At 37.4% G+C, this 18,862-nt stretch overlaps 1 protein-coding gene across 1 annotated transcript in view; it reads right to left on the bottom strand.

Moving 5' to 3' along the window:
• The window catches only part of LOC119692537 (protein TANC2), a 171,439-nt gene that overhangs the window by 134,461 nt on the left and 18,116 nt on the right, over nucleotides 1–18,862 (bottom strand). The window contains exon 2 of the mRNA XM_048629497.1: nucleotides 3,021–3,055. The gene's annotated coding sequence lies outside the window, so the exon portion shown is untranslated. The remainder of the gene's footprint in view (nucleotides 1–3,020; nucleotides 3,056–18,862) is intronic.

The raw sequence follows: 18,862 nt of genomic DNA, 5'->3' as shown, positions 1-18,862 counted from the left end.
AAATTTGATTTGGGTAGGTAAATGCTGAGGAAATGAGCGCTCTGAATTGCTTCGGTAATATTATGTTTCTGGCCCTGATTCTGTGCCGGTCACACGGTTAGTGTAGTATGTCAGTGTGTATAACGCAGATACATAATGGATCTGACCTGCATGGGAAGTGCGAGTTTATATGTATACTCCGTTCAAGTAGTGGACAGAATAATAACTAGTAACTAGTATAGATCTAGTAGTGGAGTAAATGCGGATTTGTATGACGTGAAAGAATCACCGCGCCATACAAATTTTAAACAATTTTCACTGCTCGATTGGTAAAGAAAAACCTACACTTTTACCTCTAATTTTCTTTTTTCTGTTTTTCTGTACTGCTTTATCTTTAAAATAATTTTTGTTTTGGTTCAAATTTAAGATTATTTTGTAGAAGAGTCGAGTGTTATAGTAAATAATTAATTAAAAGTTTAATTTTAAACTGTTTCACACTTAAGTAACTTTAAAATAAAATAAACACAACTAGATACCGTAATCATTGATTATTAAGGCGTGAATGGACCCAAATATTTTAATATTAAGCACTAGTATTTACCCACCGTATAATTTATTCAAATATTGAAAACCCACAATTATTCGGGAAACAAAGCATTATAACCTCAATTTGAATATGTAAAGCGTTTCATTGAACTGAGGTTCTATTACCACAACAAAGAATTTCCAAAAGCGATTTCTAATTTTCTATTTGATCAGATCCGATGGGCGCTTCCAAATGGGTCATGGCCATTTTTATTTTCGGATATCCGGTTTGGATATCTTTTTCGGTTATAGATGTAGACCGGCACTTATATGCCGAAGAAGAAACTGGTGGCTTATTAATTTTAGTAAAATGTTAGCTGGCCTTTTTTTATAATCATGCTTTGTCATCATAGAAATAGAATAGAAATAGAAATATTTATTTGCTGAATATGGGTTTACAATATTAGTTGTTTTACATTAATTTGGTTCCTACATATTCTGCCTGGTAAGGCTTGCAAATTACAATAAGTGGTATTACCACTCTCAAAGCGTGCAATAAATTACATTTTATTATAAATGATTAAGATAAAATTACATTAAATTAATACATAACTTACTTTATAAATACCTAATTAAACTTTTATCAGTCACATCACATGCCACATTTAAATAGTATTATGTTAAAATTGATACTAAATAATAATTAAATGTCAAATAAATTAATGTCATGCCATCATATACTCGTCTAGAGAATAAAAACATTTATTTAAAAGCCACTTTGTTAATTCGCATTTAAATTTTTTTTTCATCCTTGGTATTCCCGGTAGGAAAACTGTTTGCCCGTTGCTATGCGCTACTGTGAGCTGGAAACTAGCAGGACGTGAACATAGATTACTATGTATAAACGGAAAGACGTGAACACTGGACATAGAAATACAAACCGATACGCCTCTTAGGGCAGGCTTTTTGACCCGTAGTGAACTATAACCATTAGTGAAGCATGACTAATATAATTTTGTAAGTAGGTATATAAATTTTGTAGGTTTTAACTAATGATTGCAATTTTTGACCAATGGTTGAGTTAACTATGGATACAATAAAATAATAATTAAAAAAATAAAAAACCGACTTCAAAAAACCACTAAAATGTAAATAATTTAAGGTTGACACAAATTATATGTGACAGTACAAATATACCTAGGCAGGAACTGTTCTTTTTTATATTGGTGCGGTGACAAAGTAATCTGAAGAAATATGGCACCAACTTCAAAAAGAACAGTTAGGTATATTTGTACTGTCACATATAATTTGTGTAAACCTTAAATTATTTCTTACATTTTAGAGGTTTTTTGAACTCGGTTTTTTAATTTATTTAATTATTATTTTATTTTATAGTTTTTCGTTTATTTGCAATAATTTTTAATCAAAAGTAAGATGCAAATGATACCAAAAAGTCCTACTAATCAATACGAATCATTCAAGCCTAAACACGAGGTAGTTGCTATATACCTACCGTTGAGGAGTTCCCTTGACTGCCTTCCGTTTCCATCATCAGATCAGCTCAAGGTCACCATCATATTTTTTTGTTATAAGAACTATATTTACGTTCGTAATTTCATTAGAATCGGTTAATGTGTGCCCAAAATGGAAATTCATACCCTGTTTTTACCCCTTTACCCAAACTTAGGGGTGAGATAAAATTCTGAAAAAAAAATGGGACCACCTGGAAGCTCAACCCAATACAACAAAAAAAGAATTTTCAAAATCGGTTCATAAACGGCGGAGTAATCGGTGGACATTAATACATAAAAAAAAATATCCCGATGAATTGAGAACCTCCTCCTTTTTTTGAACTCGGTTAAAAACGGCTTTAACTCAATTGACAGCAATTAGTTTGTATATTTTGTTGTTATTTTAGGTACCTACTATGGCGCCCCGGACTATATATGGAGCTCTTCTGTCCCTTGTGCCCTTCCACCTGCACTCGGGAAGACTTACTCCAGGCCAACCAGAATGCTATCAAAGTTGCTTCTTTTTGGTCAAAACAAATTTATAAATTCACTAAAGAAGAAGAAGAAGGTACCTACTATATTGAATTTAAGTACCTACCTATCTATAAATTGTGTATTATTATAATTTGAATTAGTAGCGAAACCGGAACCGGAAACACCCTGTTCAGGAGAGCGCGTCGTCTCGTCAAACACAGATAAAATAAATCCATGCAATTTCATATCCTGATCCGAGGAGAGATTGGATGTTATATAATCTATTATACCTGTGTCTAATCTCTTATGTTTATATTTTAGTTTTTTTTTTATGATAGAGTGTTCAATATGTTATTGTATTTTAGACGTTTCCTTATGTCTGGTAAGTAAAGTTGGTTTTCTTTTGCAATCGTCAAATATGTATGGGATTTCGAATGTCAAAAAACCAATAATATAATGGACAGAGTATAGGTATTCTTTATTTTGTTCAAAACTATGGAAGGAATTGTGAGTAAAAAATAACTATTTTACCTTTTTTAAGCTTCTTGTTCCATGTCGTTGTTATCCTGTAACAGAAAAGAAATAGGTAAATTATATTTTATTATATTCTCACACTTTACATAAATCATACAGTAGTCAGAGGTGATTCGCAAGTGATAACCCGCAGCGGTCACCCAAATAAGTAAAAGCGTTTAGGCAAAATTTCTTCACGATGTTTTCCTTCACCGCATATATTCACGTAATAATGTAGTGTAAATTTTATCAGCCTTTCTACTTTTTACGGCATTTGATAAATATATAGTGTATCTCTTGAATTGCCAAGTTCAAGATAAATCTACGTTAGAACGAGGCCAATAAATATTGAGGCACGAAAAAAAGGTTTAAACTAACACCATCAATATAACTGAAAAGCAATAAAGTAGAAATAGTCCAATACATCACCAAGTGATTTAGGTTTCGAATTTAATAAAAAAAAACATTGGGATTCAATATACATGCTGATTTTTTCAGTGTCGTTCATAAATTTCAGATAACATAGTAAATATAGGTATTTATTTAATAGTGCTATGGAACAGCTAGATTTTTAGTAAAGTTTTCCACTCCATTCATTTTAATAACTTAAAAAATAATTGCTTAGTTCAATTATGCTCTCAAATGACATATAACCAAATCAAACAAAAATACGTTTATTATTGTTTATTTGTATCTTTTTAAGCGATCTATAATTGTGCTTATGTACATTGTACATCCCTATCTCTGTTACATGTGATATATTATTACTTAATGTGTTATGTGTGTGTTTTTTGCAAAACTATATGAAATGAAATTAAATTAAATCGTTTATTTTGTAGAATATTAGAATTAGGTACTTGTCAAAAGTCATAATCTACCACCATTTCACAAAGGCCCCGTCATTAAGGAGGAATACTTTTATTTATCCGCAAACCCGCACTTGGCCAGCGTGGTGGACTAGGCCTAAACCCTTCCTTTATTGGAAGGAGATCCGTGCCCCAGCAGTGGGGACGTAATGGGTCGTGATGATGACTTTTATTTATAATATACTTTTATCCCATAGGGATTACAGAAAAAACCCTGATTTAAAATTGACATAAAACTTAAAAAAACTGGATTGTTACTTTGCCATAGAAATTAAACTCAATGAAAGCCGATCATTTTATATAGCCTATAAAATGGAGTTAAGAGCTGGAGCATTACTCCAGCTTCCCAAAAAAATACGAACGGGAGCTACCATGCAATCGGAACGTTTAATAGCCAGGCATAGAGTCGTGGTTAGGGCACCGGCACACTGAAACTTCTATCATCGTAAACTAGAGTGATCCCCGAGAACTTCACAAGTTGGTAGGTCATAAACCTAAGAACTATTCCGTGTTTAATTGCTACGTTTAGTACCAACGCCCAATAGATTAAAGTAACACACACATACAGTAAGACAAACACTAAGTACTGGGTACTAAGATAAATAAACCAATCTTCCGGATCCTAAACAAATATTACTGAAAAACATATACATAGCACAAGTAGGTGTAAATGTTTCAGAAATGGGATAGTAAGACGCAAAAAGGTCATACTGGTCATTCTGAATATTTGATATAGGGCTTATGATTTACAAAGTTTAAGAATGATTTTTTAATTTAAATGCACACCTAATATTTAAACCTAAAATATATTCTTATCATCCATAATTTTGTTTATATAACTCTCTTCCATCTAAAGGTTGTCTGGTAGAGATTGCTATAAGCAATAAGGCCTCCTTTTTGTACCTTTCTTATTTTTAAGTTTTATTTTGTATTGTTTCTGTTTTTTTTGCTGCAAATAAAGAGTTGTATTGTGTTATAATTTTAACATAGAAATTAAAATATATTATATTCAGTATAATTTATCTTACCAATCTACATTAGACAGTACAAACCCTTTCAACAACAAAAAGAAAACGGAGTTGAATAAAAATCCTCTAGACATAAATCAATTCTTACCCTTTTGTTTATGCGAGTTAATGTACCAACAGGGTGTTTATGGGCGTTGTCTACACAAGTGTTGTCGGGAAATGAATGCGAGTAAAATTAGAGTTGACACTTTCGGCGCCCTGTATTATTTATAGAAGTTATGTGTCACGATAATTTATTGAGGTTTTTTAAGCTCTGACCGTTTACCGCTTTTGACTAGGTACATATTTCAGATAATCAAATACAGAAATAGAAGGAATTCCAGCTAGCCATCCGATTTTCGCTTTACATCATCATCATCATCAGCGTATAGCAGTCCACTGCTGGACGTAGGCCTCTCCCAAAGCACGCCACTAGATGCGATCTTTAGCCTTCCGCTTTACATTATAGTTAATTTAATTGTAAAAGCAATCTTTAGTAACGTCATCAGATGCGACATTTAAATGGGGGTAGGCAAGATTATAAACATGAAATACAGCGTTGTATATCAAAGTTACTTATTAGGTCGACGATACACGTGCAGTTTCATGCCGTCTACATACCGTTTTCATAGTACAACCATTATAAAAACAAAGTTACGTTTTAGCTGACAAAAAATGGTTACTATACCTTGAAACTTGGCCAGTTTTTTTTTAGGATTGATGCTTTGTAGTTAATATACGACTAGGTACTTAGCTATATAAATAAGCGCTGCTGCTGGCGCAGATTTTTTCAATTTAAGAACCTACCTAATACCTATATAGTTTGTAGATAAATTAATTGTATATTTTTTATTGTATATTTATTATTTACTCTTGTTTTTTAAGTACATACCTTTGCGTCCAGCTATCTAAGTATCTATTGGAACGTATACACTCGTATCTTGTAGTTTTTCAGAGTGATCCGGCAATCGGACGCCCGGCTTACGGTTCCCGGACGTGAATAGCGATCCTTACGCGCGCTACACAGATTAAATAATAATGAGATTTTAATGTTCACTGCTAAGTACCTAGATGTAACGTGTACTAATTGTTATAGACACATTCAGATGTTATCTTAGACACGCGTCTTAGATTGTAGACGCGATACATTATTTGTGGAACAATGTTACAGGAAAGTGCTTCACTATGGTACCTTTTAGGGAATGCAATCAGGCACCTATAACCTTCAATCTGTAATTCCCAGATTCCGTAAACTACGGTTATCGTAGCGTGCTACGATTTTTTCGTAGGCATTCGTTCATACGTCGTAATATTTCGAATAATGAATATTTCGGAAGTAAAATAAGTTCATAAGTAAATTAAACATAAAATATAGTCATTAAACTTATTCCATTAATCTACACTCTACACCACTCCAGCTTCAAATATAGGTATCCCATTACCAGAAGACATTCTAATGATTGCAAACAGCGCACCAGTTATGAGTACCTAACTACCTAATGGATGGGGACATTAGCGCGATAGCGAGCAAAGTCATAACTACGAATAGCGCACTCACTTCGTCTAAAAGATTGCTATGATTTAATTTGTGACGTTGTTATTATATTTAGGTACATCTTTTTATATTATGAAAATAGCTTTTTTTTATAGATTACATAGGTTTTTCTTATAATAATACCAATGTGTGAGTGCAGTTGAGATGTAGTATCTGTTATAGGTAAATAAAAATCGTTATCGTTGAAATATCTAATCTCACACACATTAGGTAATTATAATTTTATTAGTCTTGTAGGCTGAAGTGAGTCGAAGGCGAGTCACATCCTTTTTCCTCTCATTACTATGTAAGTGCGTCGGATGGGTATATAAATCTTTAATCGCACTTCTGAGTGAAAACAGATACGTACCAACTACGTGTGGTAGAGAAAAACTTTTAAATGGATTCCCGAAGTTTAGCGTTCAAAGTTATAAGCGAGTTTTAGCAGAAGTAGTTCTAGCCTTAAAAACCGTTTACACGGTGTCTCTCGCCTTAAGTTCAGTGCTAGTCCGGGAGGGAGCTATGTTCTCCAATCTTCAGCAAATAGACATAAAAGCTAGGTATCTAGGTAAGCAGAAGTACCTACTTATAATAAATGGGACCTATGAGTTTCGTATTTAATGCGTACGCAGAGGCACAAAATCAGTACTTTATACACTCGATACTTCATTGTTATCCTACAGTTTGCTGAGTTTCTGAGCCCAGACCCATTTTCAACTCTGTATATAATTGAAGATGCCTTCACATGTCCTTTATGACCGAATCATCACAACCCATCACGCCCCCACAACTGGGGCATGCGTCTTCTTCCAATGAAGAAAGGGTTTAGGCCTAGTCCACCACGCGTGCCTAGTACGGGTTTGTGGACCCCAACAAAAGCAAGTCTGTGCTGAGAGAGTTGTCGGGTATAATGATTGTATATATTTTTGTCTGTACTGAAATACTTTCAGGTTACATATTGGCAAATCACTCTCGGTCTAAAATAGTTTGTGTCCCTGTGCAATCAAGCTGAAAGAGGGTTTTTATCGGAGGCAATAGAAGAGTGGGAAAGTTTTGGGGTCACATAAATTTATCTAGAGGTGTTTAGTTTAAACCTCTTCGTTTTATTGAGGCCCAACCCAGAAGTTGAAGTGACAATTTCGAATAAACGGAGAGGAAGTGAAAATTGCGCGTTTTGTTGTTTCAGAGATATAGGTAATTTTTTACTTTGTAAATATTGTCTTTCGACAGTATGTTCAGGAAAATAACCGTAATAATTATGGTGTCAAGCGAATTTAAAAAAAACGTAATAGTTCAAGTTAGTAAGTAATTATTTGAAATAACGTGTTAGTTTCACTTAGGAAAAAAGTATGGATATATGAATAAAATTGCAATGAATAAGAATGCAAAATATAGGTATTATATCATTCGGATTGAATGAGATACACATAAGTATCATAGATATATTAAGCAATAGCTACAAATGATTACTTCTACACCCGATTTAAGTAACATCTAAACCAGAATGTCCATTTAGAGGGCGAGAACCATATTTCAGTGAGATGAGTGATTACGAGTAGGTACAAAAACAGCTACTATACAGGGTGTGTCATAAATCATAATGAATGCGTGTTGTTTATGGTAGTGTGAGTATTGCGAGGCGGAAAGGGGCTATACTGTTGTAGCCTTTGATAAGTGATAAACGTATTCTACGTATCGCATAACTAAAGTTATAACGCGTGCATTTGATTCATACCCTTTGAATGGCGAAATGGATATTGTTGGAAAATACATAGATCTCTAATATCACACGGTTCGGTTATCACGCGAATCATGAACGCATCGATTCTAATTTTGGGTATCGCAATAGATAATTATGTTTTTAATACCATGACTAATACAGATCGGATTTAATATTAAATATTACACTCCGGCCTAGTTAGTTTCAGAATGTTCCGAAAAAAACGACCAAATTCGGGGTAGAGCAGAGCTTTGAAGATAAGGAAAGATTAAGTTTAGAAGCTAACCGAGACTCTTTTTCGTTGCATTTGACATCATTTATTTATTTAATACTGTATTGCACAAATATGAGATTAAAGTGTGCAAAAGGTGGACTTAATGCTAAAAGCATTTTCTACCAGCCAACCTAAAACAGAAGGTACAAGTAAACAGTTCTGTAAGCTACAGTGAACCCTCAGATACCTGAATACAACATTATGTCCGTAAATATTCGCATCACGACTCGCAACGTGTCGGGAAAAAGGTACAATTAAACGTTAGCGGAAGTCCGTGAGTACTTCCTGTTATGTTAGAGTTCTATCAAGGAGGTTTTTACTCAAGCTGCTTAGGTTAAGTGTCAATTTCTCCATAGTCGGTTAGAGCATAATCAAGTATTCGTGGTTGAATTTTGAAACATCTGTCAAGAATTATATATGGAGATGACGTATAATTGTTGAACCATCCCTGGTTGGTTAGATAACCGACTATGGAGAAATTGGGGATAAACCTTAAATTGGCTCACAAATATATAGATTTTGAGTATTTCGAATGGTCCGACGATTTTAGGTAGCGGGTAAAATCTAGTGGGAAAAGAAAAGGGAACGATAGCGAAGTCTGTGGTGTTTACCGGTGAAGGATTGATCGCTCATGATCATGAAATCTCTATACAAAGAATAAAAGTTGTTCAGAATGACCCACTGAGTCACTCCCTTTCGGCTTAGCATACCCTTTTGCAACACCCTGTATAAACTGGAAAACTGTAAGATCCCAGAATGTTCGCTAGACAAAGGTGAAATGTTGAAACCGCTTGTGGTCGAAGGTGGGCTTCGAAATCTGTTTCGTTTCCGGCGAACACGACTTTGACATTTCCCAGAAACCTTTTCCCTGAATTACCTACGATGAATTAATTTACCCGATTGTCTCGAGGAAAACAGAAAGATTATGAGTTTGACTGGTGTGGACAAACTGATAGTTTAATAATAATTTTGTGTAGGATTTGGGAATATGTTTAGTTTAATATCAATCATATGCAGATCCGACATTGGAACACGCGACAAGAAAAAAAAACAAAAAATTAGGTAGGTAGAGTACATGCCATTAATTTAATTATAATCACATAATTTAGATAAAAAATCAGTGAGTAGGTACTATATCTTCACGATTGCATCGGAGCTGAGTGAGACACCCTGTATAATAAGTAGGTGGTTACTCGTAAGTGAATTGACAAAGAGACTGCACAAAATTTACCTGAAGACACAAGTTCTTGCTCATTAAAACATACGCTGAAATTTGAATTAACATAACTGAAAATTAAGACTGTACTACTCGTATAATGAAACGTAGTAAGTACTCGGAAATAATAATAATAATAATGTCCTCCTAGCCGAATTTCGACCACGGCGGCCAATCTCAATTGATATCAGCCATCTACGCAGGAGTAGATTATTGTGCCCAAGTGTGTGCGCAGCACACAGGAGCACTCTCTGTTCCATCACTCTCATAGCCCAATGGGACGGATTGACCGACACGACTGGAGAGAGCTAGGCGCAGGACCGACTGCTTTACATGCCCATCCGACAGCATGGATCGTTACACTGTTTCGGACATCAGGTGATCAGCCTTCTATGTCCTAACCAAACTTAGAACCACAATTTAGAAACACAAATTGATGGAAATACTGTAAATAAAAAAATATTTTAAACTAGCTGTTCCCGCGAGCTTCGCTTCGCCTTAAAAAGTTTTCCCGTGGAAATTCCGGGATAAAAAGTAGCCTATGTTCTTTGTTAGGGTCTACACCATATGTATACCAAATTTCATTCAAATCCGTTCAGTAGTTTTGGTGTGAAAGAGTAACAGACAGACAGACAGACAGACAGACACAGTTACTTTCGCATTTATAATATTAGTTAGTTATAATATTAGGATTAGGATTAGGATGATACATTCTATCAGTAGGTACTTACTCGCATAAATTAACTATTTCAGAAAGTACCATAAGTTCCCGAAAAGGACACGTATCATTAAATTTAGATGTGCACTAAAATTTTCAAAAAAAAGCTGAAGTAGTGAACAGTGAAATGTTGATCTAAAATAGCTTATGACGTCACCACCGCAAAATTTTCAACCATCGAGGTGTATAGTTATTTCTGTCCGGTTTAAAATAAACAAATAGGTGTGCTCAAATTCGAGCGGCGTATTTAATATGTACTAGTTTCCCAATTAATTGGTTTTTTAAAATCGTATTTTGTTGTTTGTATCAGACGACCGAATGGCGTAGTGGTTAATGACCCTGACTACTGAGCCGATGGTCCCGGGTTCGATCCCCGGCTGGGGCAGATATTTGTTTAAACACAGATATTTGTTCTCGGGTCTTGGATGTGCCCGTAAAATGGCAATAGGCCCGCCCCCGATTACATTGGGACTAACATAACACTCTGGCGAAAAGTGGGTGCAGCAATGCACCTCTGCCTACCCCGCAAGGGAGTACATTAGTACAAGGCGTGAGTGCGTGTGTGTATTTTGTTGTCTGATAGATACTGTTTTCGGCGATAAAAGGTAAGCATCCACCTATTGGTATCTTAAGCAACGGAAGCATAGCATTCAGTATTCTTTGTATAGAAGTTCACACAAGTGCGTCAATTTCTTCGGCATTGCAAACTCCGTTTCTCAATACATTTTATAAGACTGAAAAGGCTCGGTAGCCTTATGTTCGAATCGCTGGTAGTAGAAGCAATGTTTATTTGTATAAGAAGAAAGGTTATTAACATCTAAGAAATCTTAATACCGAGATACAGATTCCGGCATAGTGACATCTATTGATAGCTACTTGACAACTGAACAAAGACAATCCGTTTGATACGATACGTATACGGACGCTCATCTAAAACTACCTGTGATTTTATTTTTGAAATAAATGAAACAAGGCATAAAATGCTTCCACTTAAATACAACTGTAGCGGTATCATAAAACCACTATCGCCACAACTCGGTTTTAGTAACTTTTAATGAATGAACTTTAGCAAGGGGTTTCCACACTCATATTGCGCTAATATTCCCCTATAGTGTCATATTTTGTTTAATGAATTTGCCAAGTGCCTGGTATTGCTTTTGCTGGTTTCTCAGTGAGTTAGTCTCGAGATATTATCACGTGTGTGACAAGAAGAGGTACGCAGTGTGTGTATTCTCAGTTAAATTCAGATTTGTTAAGATTCAATTTAGGAATGTTTTTTTTTTAAACTAACTAACAAAAAAAATATTTTTTAAATGCCTAATAGCATGTGTTTCATAATAAATTGGTAATATTTTTGCTATAAAATAAAACGAATTCGAGTTCAGTAAGGAATTGTAACAATTGTGAGTACTAAGTACTTAGTAACGTACTGAAGTGGGTGCAAAATTAACAATGGTCTCAGGTGGTAGCTGGTTGGATAATTGAATACCCTACATTCTGTGTGTGGACTCTGCCTACATAAATATTTCAGCTTTAATTTCTCTGTTTACTCAGAGGCCTTGGTAATTTGGTTGGTGTGTACCGTGGAGCTATCTTTAAAAATGGATGTCCTATTTTGAAAAGTTATTCATTATCTTCATAATTATTAAGTAATAAAAGCTGTAATTTTTATAGTTATTACCTATATGAAAGATCGGTAAAGCAATTGATTACAACCACTGTACTACTTGTGTAAGAAAAAACCTTAGTCCTTTTCCCAATATATGTATGTATAACGTAATAATAGTGGATAGAGTATACGCTTTCAAGAAACATTTTGTTAAAGGATATCTCCGACTATACCGACAACCCTATTGAGTTTGATGCGCTGATATGAATCTATAAGATGCTTAGGGTACGTTTCCAAAACTGGCATGTATGGTTCAGTTTTGTTTCTGAAATTATTTTTTGCATTAAGTATCTGGTTTGACCGTAAGAGGGGAGGACCAAGAAAGACGTGGCTTGATTGTGTGAAAGAAAATATGAGAGAGTGTGGAGTGAATGAGGATATGACAGAGGATAGGGTAAAATGGATATGACGCACAAAGCCGACCCTAAATAAGGAAAAGGCTAGGAAGAAGAAGATCTGGTTTGAACGTACGATACAACAGCTTGATTCCCGGTCGGCACAATAAGTATATTTAAGTAAATCGCTTTAAGCGATAAGACCGCCATTTGTACATATTATGTGTTAGATTAGGTTTTTTTAAAAATTTTGACAATTTTTTTGTGTACAAATAAAGAATATCCATCTATCTATCTATATTTGTTTTTAACTTTGAATGATAGGTACATTACTCTAGGGTATTGGTTCTGAACAAAACTCGCAAATAAGCCGGTACTATTAATAAAATTGAGACTATTAAAATATTGGCGTTAAGTGGGTGCAGAGATGACGATAGTGGCATAACGCTAGAGAGTGGATGGAGTAAGTGCTTCTTGTCATGACAAAACAGAACTACCTCAGGAAAATTGGCAGTGGTTGACAGTGAACCAAATCGGTAGAAACCCTTGTACTTATTCCACGCGATAGGTTCTTACCGTAAATACTTATTTTTATGGTCGATCGTGCGTAGGAGGTATTGTAGTAAAAATATTATGTTTCCTAAGTAGGTAAATCCTCTATAGGTAGGAAACCATTTCGCCTGAAACCAGTAGTGCAGATCATCGGATTTGATGTCACTCACTACACTTGAACACACGTATTGACGGAATCATCTGATACTAGGCGTCTTTTCGATAGTAGGTCTGTACCTACCTACATATTGAAATATGAGGGGTGGCGGGAATGGGATTAAGGGATGTCCTTCGCAGAAAAACGTTCTTAAGTGAATCAAAGTCCAGGCAAAATATTATACTGTGCAAATGAACGAGGAACAAAGAAACCCCACAGTGGAATAATAACATAAACTATCGTAAACTAAACGTGTCGTCGTAAAAGAATGACAAATGAACACAGACTGATTGGACAAAACACGATCGGATTTGCTCTGCCTCCTCTTATTGTTCTCATATCCATTGTAGCGACTGAGGGCCGGGTAGGGTCCTCATACCTTGAAGAGCAGAGGGCTCGAGAGGTGCCCAGATATATCGTATTTACCCTGTAGCACAAATACCGGGAATATTTACCTTAGAATTCTCTCTGAAAGCAGATAAATGGGATATTTTAACCTTAAAATTGTTGGTATTTTGTAGTTAAGTTAGTCTTGATAATGTTGCCAGAGTTATGTGATTGCTCGGCTTTCGGAAATTAATGTCAAATGCTGGGAATTTAATTACGAAATTGTGGTATTTATAAAGTGGAGTAGGTAAGTACCTACCTTTAATTCGTGTATGATTAAAGATTTTCAAATAAACGAAAGACAATAAAATAAAATAAAATAAAACAATTATATTGTATACAATACAAACAATAAAGATTTTTACTATTGAAAGGGCAAGCGTTGGTAGTTCATGTTTCAAGTATAATCGTTTGCTCTGTGAATCGATTTAGCACAAATCGAGTGAAAGGGTTGATGGTTCAATGAATCGGAGACTCGATAAAATAGACCCCTTATTAAATGTTTTCTTCTAGTTTATTAAGCTTTTTAGAAATGAGTTAGTGTTTTTTATTAAAGTTTATTTATAGAAAGCAATTAATGTTGAAATAAAAATGATAAATCATGAGTAGTTAATATTATTATGTACTTAAGTACTTACAGTGCATAGGGCGACGTAAATTTTCAAATGAGTGATTCAAATCGTTAGTCAGTTGCATAAACAACATGACGGATAGGTTTCAGCACACCCAAATGGACCTAGACTTGAAATCTAGATGGATCGAATGGACTAGTTCCGATACATCCCAAAGGTATCGAGTTAATGAAATGGAAACATCTGACACGATTGGTGTCAATGAGTTTATGTTTAACTAGATGTTAAATAAGTATACCTACTAGATTTATATTTAAGTATTTTATTATAGACACTTTATTGCATACAAAAACATACACAGACAAAAATACAAATTAAGAAAAATTATACGATGGATATTACTGTAGGTACATGCATAATTATCCTAGCTCTAATAGATAATTCATTGATTTTATAAAGAAACATTGAAAAGAGGTATTGTAAATGAGATTGTATTTTATTCATGTAGCTCATTGTTTTATACGAATTAATATTATAGTAATATTAGCTTTTTTACTGTTTGTTTCTCATCTGTTATTTTTCTAGAATTTTCATACGTTATAGGCAAATTTGCCCAGAATCACTTTATCACCTGTTTTCGGCTTTTAATAGCACTTTTGCGATAACCTGCAGGTACAATATATGCTATGTTATTCAAAGATTTAAAAAAATAGATGTATGAACCTATGGTAAGATATTCTGACTACAAACATCGCTTACGTATAAAAGCTCACACAATCAACAGAAATACAGTAAAATCAGAAGAACCAATCCTAATCTGTCGATTTTCAGATCATTACCCTTTTAGCAGTGCCTTCAGTATTCATCGTCTTGACAATGCAAACGGGAGAAGTGAGCCCATCATGACATACGCCGCAAGCGTCTGGTCGGAAGCCGTTGAACTGGAAATGAACAAAAAACAACTGTTCTCGCTGCAAAGAGGTTTCGCGCAGAAAATATGCAAAGCCTACCGAACAGTGTCGCTCACATCTGCACTGGCACTATCGGGATTGCTGCCTCTCGATCTCAGAATACAGGAGGCAGCAAATCTGTACAAATCCAAAAAACTTTTGTCAACCGACTACCTCCCGCCAGGCAAAGAGCTCGAACGGAAAGTAGGGTACCTGGACTTACCACATCCGTCCACACCTACCTCTACCAACTACGAGTTCTTTGAAAACACCAACCCGTTGCATACCGGTTCCCAAATCTTCACGGATGGAAGCAAGATAGAGGGAAAAGTCGGCGCCGCCCTAAGTTGGTGGGAGGATGGAAAAGAAAAACTGTCCGAGACTTTTGGTCTCCACCCGTCGTGCACGGTCTTCCAATCGGAACTTTATGCCCTTCACAGGGCAACAAGACTGGTGAGCTCTAGTACGGATAACAAAGTGAACATCTTGAGCGACTCGAGATCATCACTCGATCTGCTCCGAAATCCGAAACTGAGCCACCCCCTGGCAAGAAGCATAAAGGAAAACATTGCGAGGGTCGTGTGCGAGGGCAGGGAGATAAAAATGTTCTGGCTGCGGGCACACATTGGAACTGCCGGGAACGAAAGAGCCGATGAGCTCGCCAAAACGGCAGCTCTACAAAGCACCTCCCACGACTATGACAAAGTCCCCCTGTCCTATGTCAGGAAAAAGATCAGAGAGGAATCGGTCCGGAAATGGCAAGACCGATATGCGACATCCAGTACAGGAGCAGTCACGCGTAAATTCTTACCGGATGTCAACCAAGCTTACCGGATTACGCGAAGTGCCAAACTGACCCCTGCTCACGTACAAATGCTGACTGGACATGGGGGGATGGGAGAGTATTTGTACAGATTTAAACTCAAAGAAAGCCCAGAATGTGAATGCGACCCCAACATCATTGAATCGGTCTGGCATATAATTCTCGACTGCCCCCGTTTCCTTGCTGCAAGACAAGATCTGGAGACATTGATAGACAGGAATTTGGTGGAGTCAGAATTAAAAGATATTCTGGCAGACACCAAGCATAGACCTCATTTTCTATCTTATTCAGATCGTGTCTTCAGAGTAGCAGCCAGGAGAAACAGCACCATACCCCGCCCCGACCCGCAATCAATACCAGTATATCAAGCCTCAGTCACAACCATCACAGCACCACCACAAGCAACTCCTAAACAAACAGCAACACATCAGCTGTTGGATTGTGGAGAAAAAGGAGAAGCTAGACTAAGACTCCGAAGCGTGGCTCTGTTCATGGACGGAAGCAGTGAAAGACTCGGCATCAGCTTCTGTATCTCAGGGGCGCGAAAGAGCGTGGCCATATCACCCGGCCTAGCCTCTCTCCTAAATGGGAGCACATCGAAGGCTACCATGAAGCGTAAAGCCTACGACGCATTGCCAGTAACCCTAGTGGGAAATCAGCCCTGCAGACTAGTGCGATGGCGTAACAAGACCATCGCACTATTCGAGTGGGCCGACGACACCCCGTTCGTTCAGGCATGCTCATGGCTCAGTAAGCTTGGAGAGATAGCGCTAGACAGTAACGTCCCCAGGATAATAAGCGTAGACGCAATGGTGATCGAGTATAGGAAAGGCGAAATTGTTGACCAGCTGGGTTGCCTAAAAGCCTCAAAACATCATGAAATAGTGGTGTACGAGGACAGAGGCGAAGATCTAAGCTTTCTCAAAGGTCATATACTTGCGAGGGGCATTGACAACTGCCACCAACAAGCCGAATACTTGGTCACCGGATCTGAACGCCTACAGGAGAGGATGACCGCTGGGGCTGTCGCCGCTTCAGAACAACGGAACATGGAAAGGAGGATGCACAATTTAACATCGCAAGGGCGTGTCCAAGGGTTCCTCCAGGCTTTTAAAGCAGCTGCCTCAAGCCTTATAGGAAAACCACAGAGGACACCCGAGAGGCGCCAAATCTCCAGAGAACCTAAAACTGGAAAAAGGCTTGCCCAGAGGAAAATTACTCGAGCGGATATGGGCCAGGTGGTCCCACCGAAGCTGAAAACAGCTACCACCTCAAACGACCATCTAGAGAATGCCGCCATCGAATTTATGGCAATTACAACCGCCACAAAGCAGGTAAATCTCTTGTCCTGCAAAACGATCATGCAGACCTACAGGCAAGAGAACGAAAGCCGGCTAAAAGTTTTACTCGAGGAGGCCGAAGCCTGCATATACGATAACAGTAGTTGCCAAGTCCTCAGAGGCAAAATGACTGGAGCGTATATGGCGGCTTATAGCGAGGAATGCGGATTCGTGCCCTGGGAACGCAACATCCCGAAACTCACTCTCCCACACAACAACCAAATGGTGGTCGTAGCTCAGTGTACCAGGATTATGCTAGAGGACAAAATCCTAGCAAAAGCGGAAACCATTAACGCTACCTGGAATAGCTGGACGATGCCCACCATCGCTTGGGTGAACGGGGTACCTGGATGTGGGAAGACAACCTGGGTGGTAAATAACTTCGATGTGAGCAAAGACACCATTATCACCACGACAACTGAGGCGGCCGTCGATATACGAAACAGGCTAGCGCATAGGATCGGGGACATGGTTAGAACTAGGGTACGTACGATGGCATCAGTCCTAGTAAACGGCTTTAGAGAACATGTCGGATGCCAACGCCTGATAATTGACGAGGCCCTGATGAACCATTTCGGGGCAATCGTAATTGCCGCCCGCCTGTCCCGTGCCAGTGATATTGCTCTAATCGGAGACATCAACCAGCTACCGTACATAGACAGAGAGAACCTATTCGAACTAAGGTACAGTCGCCCAACACTGGTAGCAAACATCACCCAGGAGCTGTTGTGCTCATACAGAAACCCCATGGATGTTGCATACGCCCTAAGAGAAGTATACTCAGGCATATACGCAGCCACAACGCGTATCCAATCCCTGCAGCTGAAAAGGTTTACAGACGCAGCAATTCCAAAATCCCAAACCAACACTCTATTCCTGACGCATACACAGGAAGAAAAAGAGACCCTGACCAGCCAAGGGTTTGGAGAAGGAACGGGATCACGCGTCTTAACCATACACGAAGCACAGGGATTGACGTACGAATCCGTCATTATCATAAAAACAAAAGATAAAATAAAGTTGCACGATAGCATACCTCACGCAGTAGTGGCGCTGTCGAGGCACACCTCCGCCTGCACCTACTATGCGGATGACACCGAGGACGCTATCGGCAACCTCGCTAAAACGGCAATAACAGCACCGAAGAAACGGATCCTCGAGTACAACCTAAAGATGGCAATAAAAAATCGGGACAAAGAGGTCGTTGCCCAGCAATCAAGGCTTTTGGCAACGCAAAATGGAGCGGAATAGGAGAATTTTGATTTTAATTTTATATTGACGGCCAAACCGTATTGCATGTATTTTATAGTTTTGTTATGTATAGTATATAGCATGTATTGTATAGTTTTGATATGTAGGTATTGTATAGTATATCATGAATTAATATTATCTGTATAAGAACTAACCAATAAAATTAAGATAGTTTTAAGAACACTGTCACACATTAACACCAGGCAAAACAACAGCGATGACAAAAGGAGTGTGTGGCCACTGACAGGCGTCTGTTAAGTTCTCTGAAGACAGCTGACACTGGCCCTACCCTTCAAATGTTTGTTGCCATTATAATTGTAAGTGTGACTGTGTGAAACAAAGAAAAAAAAAAAAAAAAAAAAAAAAACAAGAAATGCACAACTGGGGGTTTTTAGTCGGTTAAAGGCCGACACTACCTGGGTCCCCTTCCCAGGTGTCTGTGTAGATTTTCCTCCAGGAGTGCAAAAAAAAAAAAAAATTATTAATGAT

Source organism: Plutella xylostella, chromosome 23, assembly GCF_932276165.1.
Source record: "Plutella xylostella chromosome 23, ilPluXylo3.1, whole genome shotgun sequence".
NCBI classification, from domain to species: Eukaryota; Metazoa; Arthropoda; class Insecta; order Lepidoptera; family Plutellidae; genus Plutella; species Plutella xylostella.
The sequence above is the reverse complement of the archived record's forward strand: the minus strand, read 5'-3'. Positions and strand labels throughout refer to the sequence as shown.